Source organism: Bos javanicus, chromosome 9 (genome assembly GCF_032452875.1).
Source record: "Bos javanicus breed banteng chromosome 9, ARS-OSU_banteng_1.0, whole genome shotgun sequence".
Taxonomy (NCBI): Eukaryota; Metazoa; Chordata; class Mammalia; order Artiodactyla; family Bovidae; genus Bos; species Bos javanicus.
The window spans coordinates 36,318,441-36,331,211 of NC_083876.1; the positions used below are offsets into that span (position 1 = coordinate 36,318,441).

The window sequence follows — 12,771 nt, forward strand, 5'->3', positions numbered from 1 at the left end:
AAGTCCCTAATAATCGTAGTAACATTTATTACTGAAAAAGAAAATGGATATATTTTGGTGTTTTTTTTGTTTTTTGTTTTACAATTTTATAGATGAGACTCTGATGAAGAAAATCTAAATAATTTTGTGATTTAATTTTTAATTAAAATGGTATATAACAATTTCAATTGCAGTTGGATGTGAGGAATAACACTTTGAATAGCTTCAGTTTGTAAATATTTATACTTCAAACTTTATTTTTGTAAGAATATACAAATGTATTGATATAATCAAATTTGTATATAAAAATGTATATTTAAACAAATAATTAGCTAATTCTTTTTCTTACATTTCAGCCTTCATGTTTCCTTTAATTATAGTTGATTTATAATATTATTGGAGAAGGAAATGGCAACCCACTCCAGCATTCTTGCCTGGAAAATCCCATGGGCCGAGGAGCCTGGCAGGCTACAGTCCATGGGATCGCAAAGAGTCAAACACAACTGAACAACTAATACTTTATAATATTATATTAGTTTCAGGAATATGACATAGTGATTCAATATTTTTATAGATCATACTCCATTTAAGGTTATTATAAAATATTGGCTATAGTCTCTGTGCTGTACAGTATATCCTTGTATCATTTATTTTTTACACAGTAATTTGTACCTCTTAATCTACCCCTTCTTGCTCCTTTCCCACTGGTAACCACTAGTTTTCTATATCCATAAGTCTGTGTCTGCTTTCTATATTCATTCCTTTTATTTATATTCCACATATAAGTGATATCATGCAGTATTTATCTTTCTCTGTCTCACTTATTTCTCTAAGCCTGGATCAACTGTCAGATCTATCCATTTTATTGAAAATGGTGAATTTTCATTCTTTTTTGTGGTTGAGTAATATTTCAGTGTGTGTGCATGTGTGTGTGTGTACCACACCTTCTTTATACATTCATCTGCTGATGAACACTTAGATTGCTTTTGTATCCTGGCTACTATAACTATATAATGCTGTTATAAACATTAGGGTGCATATATCTTTTCAAATTAGCATTTTTGTCTTCTTCATTTATATATCCAGTAATGGAACTGCTGGATCATGTGGAAGTTCTATTTTTAGTTTTTTGGGGGAACCTCCATAATGTTCTCCATAAAGGCTGTACCAGTTTACATTCTACCAACAGTTTAGGGTTCGCATTTCTCCACATTGGCTGGCTTTTCAGTACAATATAACTATCATTTAGCACATTTACCCTGATCTCGTCCCATCACTTCGTGGGAAATAAATAGGGAAACAGTGGCTGACTTTATTTTTCTGGGCTCCAAAATCACTGCAGATGGTGATTGCAGCCATGAAATTAAAAGACGCTTACTCCTTGGAAGGAAAGTTATGACCAACCTAGATAGCATATTCAAAAGCAGAGACATTACTTTGCCAACAAGGTCCGTCTAGTCAAGGCTATGGTTTTTCCAGTGGTCATGTATGGATGTGAGAGTTGGACTGTGAAGAAAGCTGAGTGCCAAAGAATTGATGCTTTTAAACTGTGGTGTTGGAGAAGACTCTTGAGAGTCCCTTGGACTGCAAGGAGATCCAACCAGTCCATTCTAAAGGAGATTGGTCCTGGGTGTTCATTGGAAAGAATGATGCTAAAGCTGAAACTCCAATACTTTGGCCACCTCATGCAAAGAGTTGACTCATTGGAAAAGACTCTGATGCTGGGAGGGATTGGGGGCAGGAGGAGAAGGGACAACAGAGGATGAGATGGCTGGATGGCATCACCGACTCAATGGACATGAGTTTGAGTGAACTCCAGGAGTTGTTGATGGACAGGGAGGCCTGGTGTGCTGCAATTCATGGGGTCACAAAGAGTCGGACATGACTGAGTGACTGAACTGAACTGAACTGAACCCTGATACATTGTAAGTGCTTAATAAATGTTTGTAAATTGAGTGAATAAACATATTGATATATTTTAGAAAACATCTTTTAGGACTTCCCTAGTGGTCCAGTGGTTAAGACTCTGCACTTCCAATGTAGTGCACATAGGTTCGATCCCTGGTTGGGAAAGTAGGATCCTACATGCAGTGCAGTGCAGCCAAAAAATATCTACAAGATTTTCTTTTAAATTCATTTATTGCTATATCTTGCCTTCTTCTTTCACCTACTCAGAATAGCTGATAAAGCTGAAGTGCATCTACTTACATCTTTGAAGGCAGTATGTTTTTTCTATTATCTATTGCTTTTCTGTGTTCTAGAATTAGTACAAATGTTAAGGATCTAAAAGAGAGCAGGGCCTTCGCTGACTGAGACAGGATGATTTAAATGCAAGTTAGCTCATTTTTTTCCTTGTACTAAGTACCTGCAGTTACTGATTGTCACATTTTTCTTCCATTGTAAAAACTGAACTAATTGAAGGTACTACCCTTAGGGGACGAACTCTACAGTGTAATGAATGTTGAGTGCCCTCTTGAGTTTAACATGTTAATTATTCATAATTATAATGATTTCTGTTTATTTGGGAAATTTAGAAATCTGGCTTATCAAACAAATTTAGAAGCAGAGTAGTTGAGGTTTGGTTTGGTTTTGTTTTATATTAACATCTCAGCAGGTGTTTGAACATACTAAGACGTTCTCATGAGCAGTGGAGCCAGTTTTGTTTTGTTTTGTTTTGTTTTGTTTTGCTAACAAATGGATACTAGTGATGTGTGCCATGTCCTAAAATAGCTGAATGAACTTTTTTCTACTCACTTTCTGGTTTCTCCAGAACTATTTGGGTGACATTGGGATTGTGAAGGGAAACAATGACAAGGATTCAAGTAGAAAACTGGAAATAATGTATGAAAGTGTGTTAATCAGAGAACTAGAGTAGGTTTGGTAGCTGGCTACTAGCCAAGTATATAAAATTTTAAAGTCTCCCTTTCCTTGACAGAGGGCTGTATGTGTGTGTGCTTTGCACTCTTAAGTATATTTGCATCCAATGGACCCACATAAAAGATGGATATTCTGGCTATTTTGGATTAAAATAATCTATGTCTACTATTACCAAATACATATTAGTGATAATGATGTATTAGGACTGGGCTCCTACAGTCTATTTAGACTTCATACTCATTCTCAATAATAGCCTGAAATGACAATGAACTATTGCTTTTTAAAGAGGAATTTGGTGTCACAAGTCTATTTCATTGCAATCTTTTTCATTTTCCCATCACTTTCTTTTTTCATTTTTCCCATACAATGCTTTAGAGCCAAACATGTACTCTACATGTCTACTCAAGTCTCCTGGTAATCTATCAATATATCCAACTTAGGAAGAAGCAGCAATTGCTTAATATATTCAGGTAGCAGCAATGGTAAGAATGATTGATGGCTAATCATCATATGGTTGTAAAAAAATCAGTTGAGATATACAATATATAGCATTTTTAAAAAGAGTACATTTAACCACCTCAACCTAAAATCCACAGAAGCCAGATCAGAAACAAGAACATTAAGTGAAAGTACATGTGGGTAGCCCCCAATTTACAAGTGCATCTCTGATCAAAGCAATTGCATATTCCAGGGTCAGGCTCAAATATGAGCTCTGTTCTTCATCAGTAAATCATTTAATAAAAAGACTGGAAGTACTGTTTTTAAAAAATGAAATTTTCTGATCATACCTAACATGCTTCTTCCAACACTGAGTTTTTAACCACAGCTAAGGAGCAGAGAAAGAAAAAAGATTAACTGGAAGATCGCTCTGCTTCTGTCTCTACCCTTAGGTACTAACAGAGTGAGGGACAGGCCAAAAGCACAGCAGTAGGTGTGGAGAGCCATGGAATATCCACCAACCAGATAATCATCGCTGGAGTAACTGGAAGCATCTGAATGTAGGTATGTGTCCCCAGGGCTTCTGCTTGCTCCTGCAATCCGTTGTCTAGCTTTCCCATCCATTATGCACCTGCTGTCTCATCAGCCTTTTGAAAGCACTACTTGGCAGGACTTGGGTGTTCACACATATGTACACAGCCACTCAGAAAAGCAGGGTGGCTCTTCAGTGGGAGGTCCTGTCTCCTCTCTAGTTTTTTAAAACATTCTACAAAATGACTTTCAACTGCCTCTTGATTCTGTATTCTCAGCGTTCCCATATAGAAACCTTCTTTCCCACTAACACTGAGCCTTGGTTCCTGAGCACAAAAGGCCTTTGTCTTTGCTATCCCACCATCTGAAATAACTTCCCCCAGATCCTCTCTGCTGGTTTTAATTCTGTTTTCCCTCTAGGACCTAAGTCAACTCTTACCTACATGGGAATATCTTGCTGATTCCCCATCCCAATTATTTCCTTTTTCAAACATCTGTAGGCCTAGAAGTCATACCTCTCCTCTGGCATACAACTTGTATCATGTATTACTGTTTCCTTCTTCACGTATTTATCCTCTGCCCTCAGTGTAGCTGTTTATTTCTGGAGAGGCAAAATCTGTTGCATTTTGTACCAGAGACCAGGACCAGCGGAAATGGACTTATAGAGAGTTACTGTGATGGAGTAAGGCGACCAAAAGGAGTAGTCAAGAGCCCAGACTGCCTGAGCTTGAGTTCCTGCTCAGTCAGATACTCACTGTGTGACCTTGGCAAGATTAAAAAAAAAAAAAAACACTTTCTATGTCTTTACTTTCTCATCTCCAAAATAGAAATAATAGTAATATACCCATCTCTTTAAGTTGTAAAGTTTCAATGACCTAATAAAGAAAATCTTAGAATAGTGTCTAATACATATCAAACACTCAGAAAAGCATTACTTATTTATTTGTATATACAATAGTAGTTCATCTCATTTAATTTCTCAATAATACTAGCAGATAGATGGCGTGATTCATATTCTAAAAACTGGAAACCTTGTGACCCTTAGCAGTCAGGTTACTGCCTAAAATTGAGAGAAGCAGCACAATGAGAACCAAGAGTTAGATCCTAAACCCTTGGCTGTTTTTACTTTCCACCTGTTTCACACAGGTGCCTGGGGACTAGTTCATATTGATGATATAAAATGTATTCTTCTCTATTCTTATAGTTTAAGCCATATTCTACTCAACAAGTTTGTCTAGTCCAAGGCACTGAAGAAGAAAGATGGAGAAAATGTGAAGTGTCTATTCCTCCTCTAGGATGTTTTACAATCTAGATGATTCAAATGATGAAGCAAAGCAGAAACATCTAACACACTTTTTTAACTTTTCATGTCTAAATTCCTTATAAAATTGGCTCTTCCATGGGCCCTCCCTCACCCCATGTAATAAAGTAGGTTGGATACGGTATCATTGTCTACAAAAATAACACTTTGGGGTTTGGTGGAATGTGCTACTTAAGAGTAAACTATAAAATTTGTGAATTTTAAAATTGTTTTAGTTTAATTGAAATTATTTTGAAGAATTTACAAAGAGCTCTGTTAAACTTGGCAGACTAGCCTCTCTTGGAATCTCTCTATTTTCTAGGAAATTATCAACAATTCTTGTTCTTCTCACTGCCAAAATTCCTTGGCGGCTGTTACTTCAAGAGTAACAGAGAACTATAGCACTTAGCTCTGTGCTAGGATGTAATAGATGATTGATAAATCCTTGGTTAAGTTGAATCTTGTCACCCTACTGACAAGAAAGCTAAAATTCAGAGAGTTTAACTTATTGTAAAAATCACACAGCTGGCAAGGAAGAATTTCCAACACAAGTCCAGAGAACCAAGCAAATGATAGCATAGTGATGGCGGTGAAGCAAGGGCTCAGTTCAGAGGCAGGGACTATGCCACCAAATCTCAGACGCATCATAAAACTTCTTCATGCCTCAGTTTCCTCATCCCATGAGACTATTAGGAGGATCAAAATATTTGAAATTACCACTGACATTATAGACATATAGTTACAGATCTGGTAAAGATAAACATTGAAACAGTGGAGAAATCCCCAAATGATTTGAAATTCCTAGTGGGTGATGGGAGGAAGGTAGAAATACTGAAAGGAAGCAAAGAAAAGCATGAAGAAATAACCATGCATGTGGAGGTCATGGTTTTTTTTTTCAAGGTCATGTTTTCATGGTCTGGTTTTTCAAGGTCAAAACCAGACATCAGGTACAACTTGAGTGCCATTAATTCCTCTGAAAATCTTTTAAAGGGATTGTTTCAAGAAGTAGCAGACAGGATCCCATTGAGGCCTATGGGATGCTTTAGGTACTTTGGGAGCTGGGCACTTACTTTTTGAAGCTTCTATTTTAAGTACAGTATTACTCTTAATCCTCCAAAGAAGCAGCTAGCCACACAACCACTAGAAATCAGACTGTTGCATATGGATGTCTGGTTCTTAGTTTAGTGAACACATTTAGAAAAGATGACTCTGGTACCAATGCTGACCCAATGCTGTTCAGTAACCAGTTACCAAGCGGCAGTTGTTGTTTTAGTTCTAAGTTATGTCCGGCTCTTTTGCAGCCTCATGGGCTGTAACCCACCAGGCTCCTCTGTGCATAGGATTTCCCAGGCAAGGATACTGGAGTGAGTTGCCATTTCCTTTTCCAGAAGCTCTTCCCAATACAGGTATTGAACCCGTGTCTCCTGCATTAGCAGGAAGTTTCTTTACCACTGAGCCACCAGAGAAGCCGTCGAAGTGGCAGTTATCATGTCCTAAAATGTAGATATAATGGCCATAACCACTAAACTAAGAACCAGACATCCATATGCAGCAGTCTGATTTCTAGTGGTTGTGTGGCTAGCTGCTTCTTTGGAGGATTAAGCGTAATACTGTCCTTAAAATAGAAGCTTCAAAAAGTAAGTGCCCAGCTCCCAAAGTACCTAAAGCATCCTATAGGCCTCAATGGGATCCTGTCTGCTGCTTCTTGAAACAATCCCTTCAAAAGATTTTCAGAGGAATTAATGGCACTCAAGTTGTACCTGATGTCTGGTTTTGACCTTGAAAATGTTGAAGAAAGTAAATGTATTTGATGAGTTATTAAGCATGTGCTTCAGTTATTATGATAGTAAATACAGCTCAGTTTTGTAAGACTGTGAGGTGCTTTCCATTTCTGAACATTTAATTGCATGCCTACTGAATTTGGACAAGTCATTAATCTCACATAATACATTTATTTAGATTTAAGAAAGTTACCCACATTTTTTCTATTCTTTTGTTTACATGCTATGTTCCAGAAAGCATCTGCCAGTTTGGGGTTTTTTTTTTTTTTTGTATTTTAATAGGTTAAAATGGAGAACAGCTAACCTAGCTGATACTTTGCATAGTATTCAAGGAGTCAAAGAGAAATTAATAAACCACTTTCATAAGTGTGTTTTGTGAAAGCCTACCTAGAGGAGACTTCCAAGATTACTGCTGATATGAAAAAGCTATGATGATAAGCTTTCAGTTTAGAAACTATTCAGTTTCATCTGGCCAATATCAACTGTCAAGTATTACTAAAACTGTAGGCCTATGATGATAACATATTGAACTTTTCTGAAATAACATCCTTAATATTTGCAGTTTAGCATTATTGTTAATTGTTAAGCATCTTGATGGTAGAATGGGTAAAGATAATGATTTCAATAATACAGCAACAAATTGCTAATTTGGGGAATGTTTTTAAGGTCTTAAGTTATAAAAGTATTTCATAAACTATAAGTCACTATAAGAATATTATTTTAATAATAATTTCTCATAATTCCAATTATGTTTTTCTGAAAAGTACCAGAATATAACAGAGAAAAGTTTTTCTACCTCCATTACTTAAAAAATATTCATACACATGGGTTCCTCAGTACATAGTAGGATGGTACTCATTTCAGAGGAGACTCATGTGAATTATATTGTCTTCCATTCATAGAGGGCCTGCTGTATGCTAGACACTTTAAAATAGATTACTCTCAGTCTTCAGAATGTCCCTGCAAGGACATTTTTTTTCACCATATATCCTTATATAATTGAAAGTTCAGAGAAGTTAATAAAGAGATTAGTAAACTAGTAAATGCAAGCTCAAATCTTTTAGAATCTTGTTAGGAAGCCAGTTGAGTCCATAATAGATTGGAGGTAATTAAAAAGAAAATTCTGAAGACAAAATAATAATAATACCTACCATTTATTGATATGCCAAGTATTGGGCTGGGTGCCCTAGGAACTTTAAATTCATCTACTTAATAACCAGCTCAAAAGAGTTCAATCATTTCAGATTTTTCAAATTAAGTGGATATTTTTGAAGTTTTTTTTTTAGTTCAAATATAATTGAAATACAGTGTTATATTTGACACCTGTGAATATTATGAAATGATCACCACAATAAGTCTAGAACCCAAAGCTATCGTTGACTACATTCCTTATGTTGTATATTACATCCCTGTAGCTTATTTATTAACTGGAGGTATGTCCCTCTTAATCCCCTTCATCTGTTTTACCCACCTCTGTCACCTTGCATTCTGGCAACCCAATGGGTGTATCTAAGAATCTGCTTTCATTTTGTTTTGTTGTGCTTGTTTGTTTTGTTTTTTTAGATTCCACATATAAGTAAAATCTTATGGTAATTGTCTTTCTATGTCTGGCTTATTTTACTTTATCAAAAAAACCTCCAGATCAATCCATATTATCACAAATAGCAAGATTTCTTCTCTTTTTAATTGCTGAGTAATATTCCTGTGTGTGTGTGTGTGTGTGTGTGTGTGTGTGTGTGTCTATGCAACATCTTTATTAATTAATCTGCTGATGGATATTTAAGTCACTTCCATATTTGGCTGTTGTAAATAATGCTTCCTAGAATATTGATGTGCATATGTACTTTTCAAATTAGTGTTTTTGTTTTCTTCCGGTAAATATCCAGAAGTGAAATTGCTAGGTCATATGTCAGTTCTTTGCCCTGCTTCATTCCGTATTCCAAGGCCAAATTTGCCTGTTAGTCCAGGTGTTTCTTAACTTCCTACTTTTGATTTCCAGTCCCCTATAATGCAAAGGACATCTTTTATGGGTGTTAGTTCTAGGAGGTCTTGTAGGTCTTCATAGAACCATTCAACTTCAGCTTCTTCAGCATTATTGGTTGGGGCATAGACTTGGATTACTGTGATATTGAATGGTTTGCCTTGGAATCAAATGGAGATCATTCTGTCGTTTTTGAGATTGCATCCAAGTACTGCATTTCAGACTCTCTTGTTGACCATGATGGCTACTCCATTTCTTCTAAGGGATTTCTGCCCACTGTAGTAGATATAATGGTCATCTGATGTAAATTCACCCATTCCAGTCCATTTTAGTTTGCTGATTCCTAGAATGTTGACATTCACTCTTGCCATCTCTTGTTTGACCACTTCCAATTTGCCTTGATTCATGGACCTGAAATTCCAGGTTCCTATGCAATATTGCTCTTTACAGCATCAAACCTTGCTTCTATCACCAGTCACATCCACAACTGGGTATTGTTTTTGCTTTGGCTCCATCCCTTCATTCTTTCTTGAGTTATTTCTCCACTGATCTCCAGTAGCATATTGGGCCCCTACTGACCTGCGGAGTTCCTCTTTCAGTATCCTATCATTTTGCCTTTTCATACTGTTCATGGGGTTCTCAAGGCAAGAATACTGAAGTGGTTTGCCATTTCCTTCTGCAGTGGACCACATTCTGTCAGACATCTCCACCATGACCCGCCTGTCTTGGTACAGGTCAAGACTAATAGAGTTTTGCCAAGAAAATGCACTGGTCATAGCAAACACCCTCTTCCAACAATGTAAGAGAAGACCCTACACATGGACATCACCAGATGGTCAACACTGAAATCAAATTCATTATATTCTTTGCAGCCAAAGATGCAGAAGCTCTATACAGTCAACAAAAACAAGACCAGGAGCTGACTGTGGCTCAGATAATGAACTCCTTATTACCAAATTCAGACTTAAATTGAAGAAAGTAGGGAAAACCACTAGACCATTCAGGTATGACCTAAATCAAATCCCTTATGATTATACAGTGAAAGTGAGAAATAGATTTAAGGGACTACATCTGATAGATAGAGTGCCTGATGAACTATGAACTAAGGTTTGTGACATTGTACAGGAAACAGGGATCAAGACCATCCCCATGGAAAAGAAATGCAAAAAAAGCAAAATGGCTGTCTGGGGAGGCCTTACAAATAGCTGTTAAAGGAAGAGAAGCGAAAAGCAAAGGAGAAAAGGAAAGATATAAGCATCTGAATGCAGAGTTCCAAAGAATAGCAAGGAGAGATAAGAAAGCCTTTCTCAGCAATCAATGCAAAGAAATAGAGGAAAACAACAGAATGGGGAAGACTAGAGATCTCTTCAAGAAAATTAGAGATACAAAAGGAACATTTCATGCAAAGATGGGCACAATAAAGGACAGAAATGGTATGGAACTAACAGAAACAGAAAATATTAAGAAGAGGTGGCAAGAATACACAGAAGAACTGTACAAAAAAGAGCTTCATGACCCAGATAATCACGATGGTGTGATCACTGACCTAGAGCCAGACATCCTGGAATGTGAAGTCAAGTGGGCCTTAGAAAGCATCACTACGAACAAAGCTAGTGGAGGTGATGGAATTCCAATTGGGCTTTTTCAAATCCTGAAAGATGATGCTATGAAAGTGCTGCACTCAATATGCCAGCAAATTTGGAAAACTCAGCAGTGGCCACAGGACTGGAAAAGGTCAGTTTTCATTCCAATCCCAAAGAAAGGCCATGCCAAAGAATGCTCAAACTACCGCACAATTGCACTCATCTCACACGCTAGTTAAGTAATGCTCAAAATTCTCCTAGCCAGGCTTCAGCAATACGTGAACCATGAACTTCCAGATGTTCAAGCTGGTTTTAGAAAAGGCAGAGGAACCAGAGACCAAATTGCCAACACCTGCTGGAACATGGAAAAAGCAAGAGAGTTCCAGAAGAACATCTCTTTCTGCTTTATTGACTATGTCAAAGCCTTTGACTGTGTGGATCACAATCAACTGTGGAAAATTCTGAAAGAGATGGGAATACCAGACCACCTGACCTGCCTTTTGAGAAATCTGTATGCAGGTCAGGAAGCAACAGTTAGAACTGGACATGGAACAACAGACTGATTCCAAATAGGAAAAGGAGTATGTCCAGGCTGTATATTGTCACCCTGCTTATTTAACTTATATGCAGAGTACATCATGAGAAACGCTGGACTGAAAGAAACACAAGCTGGAATCAAGATTGCTGGGAGAAATATCAATAACCTCAGATATGCAGATGACACCACCCTTATGGCACAAAGTGAAGAGGAACTAAAAAGTCTCTTGATGAAGGTGAGAGAGGAGAATGAAAAAGTTGGCTTAAAACTCAGCATTCAGAAAACGAAGATCATGGCATCTGGTCCCATCACTTCATGGGAAATAGATGGGGAAACAGTGGAAACAGTGTCAGACTTTATTTTTCTGGGCTCCAAAATCACTACAGATGGTGACTGCACCCATGAAATTAAAAGACGCTTACTCCTTGGAAGGAAAGTTATGACCAACCTAGATAGCATATTCAAAAGCAGAGACATTACTTTGCCAACAAAGGTCCGTCTAGCCAAGGCTATGGTTTTTCCAGTGGTCATGTATGGATGTGAGAGTTGGACTGTGAAGAAAGCTGAGTGCCAAAGAATTGATGCTTTTAAACTGTGGTGTTGGAGAAGACTCTTGAGAGTCCCTTGGACTCAAGGAGATCCAACCAGTCCATTCTGAAGGAAATCAGCCCTGGGATTTCTTTGGAAGGAATGACGCTAAAGCTGAAACTCTTTGGCCACCTCATGCAAAGAGTTGACTCGTTGGAAAAGACTCTGATGCTGGGAGGGATTGGGGGCAGGAGGAGAAGGGGACGGCAGAGGATGAGATGGCTGGATGGCATCACTGACTTGATGGACGTGAGTTTGAGTGAACTCCGGGAGTTGGTGATGGACAGGGAGGCCTGGCATGCTGATTCATGGGGTCGCAAAGAGTCAGACACGACTGAGCAACTGAACTGACTGACTGACTGATGGAAGTTCTGTTTTTAGTTTTCTGAGGAACCTCCTTACTTTTGTGTGTGTGTGTGTTTTCTACATAAGTATTACTTTCTTTTTAATATAAATTTATTTATTTTAATTGGAGGTTAATTACTTTACAATATTGTATTGGTTTTGCCATACATTAACATGAATCCGCCACTGGTATACACGTGTTCCCCATCCTGAATCCCCGTCCCACCTCCCTCCCCGTACCATCGCTCTGGGTCATCCCAGTGCACAGCTCCAAGCATCCTGTATCATGCATCGAACCTGGACTGGTGATTCGTTTCTTATATGATATTATACATGTTTCAATGCCATTCTCCCAAATTATCCCACCCTCTCCCTCTCCCACAGAGTCCAAAAGACTGTTCTATACATCTGTTTCTCTTTTGCTGTCTCGCATACAGGGTTATCATTATCATCTTTCTAAATTCCATATATATGCTTTAGTATACTGTATTGATGTTTTTCTGTCTGGATTACTTCACTGTGTATAATAGGCTCCAGTTTCATCCACCTAATTAGAACTGATTCAAATGTATTCTTTTTAATGGCTGAGTAATACTCCATTGTGTGTATGTACCACAGCTTTCTTTTCCATTCATCTGCTGATGGACATCTAGGTTGCTTCCATGTCCTGGCTATTATAAACAGTGCTGCGATGAACATTGGGATACACGTGTCTCTTTCAATTCTGGTTTCCTCGGTGTGTATGCCCAGTAGTGGGATTGCTGGGTCATAAGGCAATTCCAGTTTTTTAAGGAATCTCCACACTGTTCTCCATAGTGGCTGAACTAGTT

General features: G+C 37.8%; 1 protein-coding gene across 16 annotated transcripts in view; it reads left to right on the top strand.

The window, feature by feature from the left end:
* The window catches only part of HS3ST5 (heparan sulfate-glucosamine 3-sulfotransferase 5), a 298,321-nt gene that overhangs the window by 174,746 nt on the left and 110,804 nt on the right, over positions 1-12,771 (top strand). For 10 of the 16 annotated variants that reach the window (XR_009738450.1, XM_061427520.1, XM_061427527.1 and 7 more), the window contains one exon: positions 3,747-3,858. The exons of 1 other annotated variant lie outside the window; for it this stretch is intronic. The gene's annotated coding sequence lies outside the window, so the exon portion shown is untranslated. Of the gene's footprint in view, positions 1-3,718; positions 3,859-4,411; positions 5,017-12,771 lie in introns of those variants that run through there. 5 more of the 16 variants (XM_061427524.1, XM_061427522.1, XR_009738449.1 and 2 more) reach the window with 4 other exon arrangements.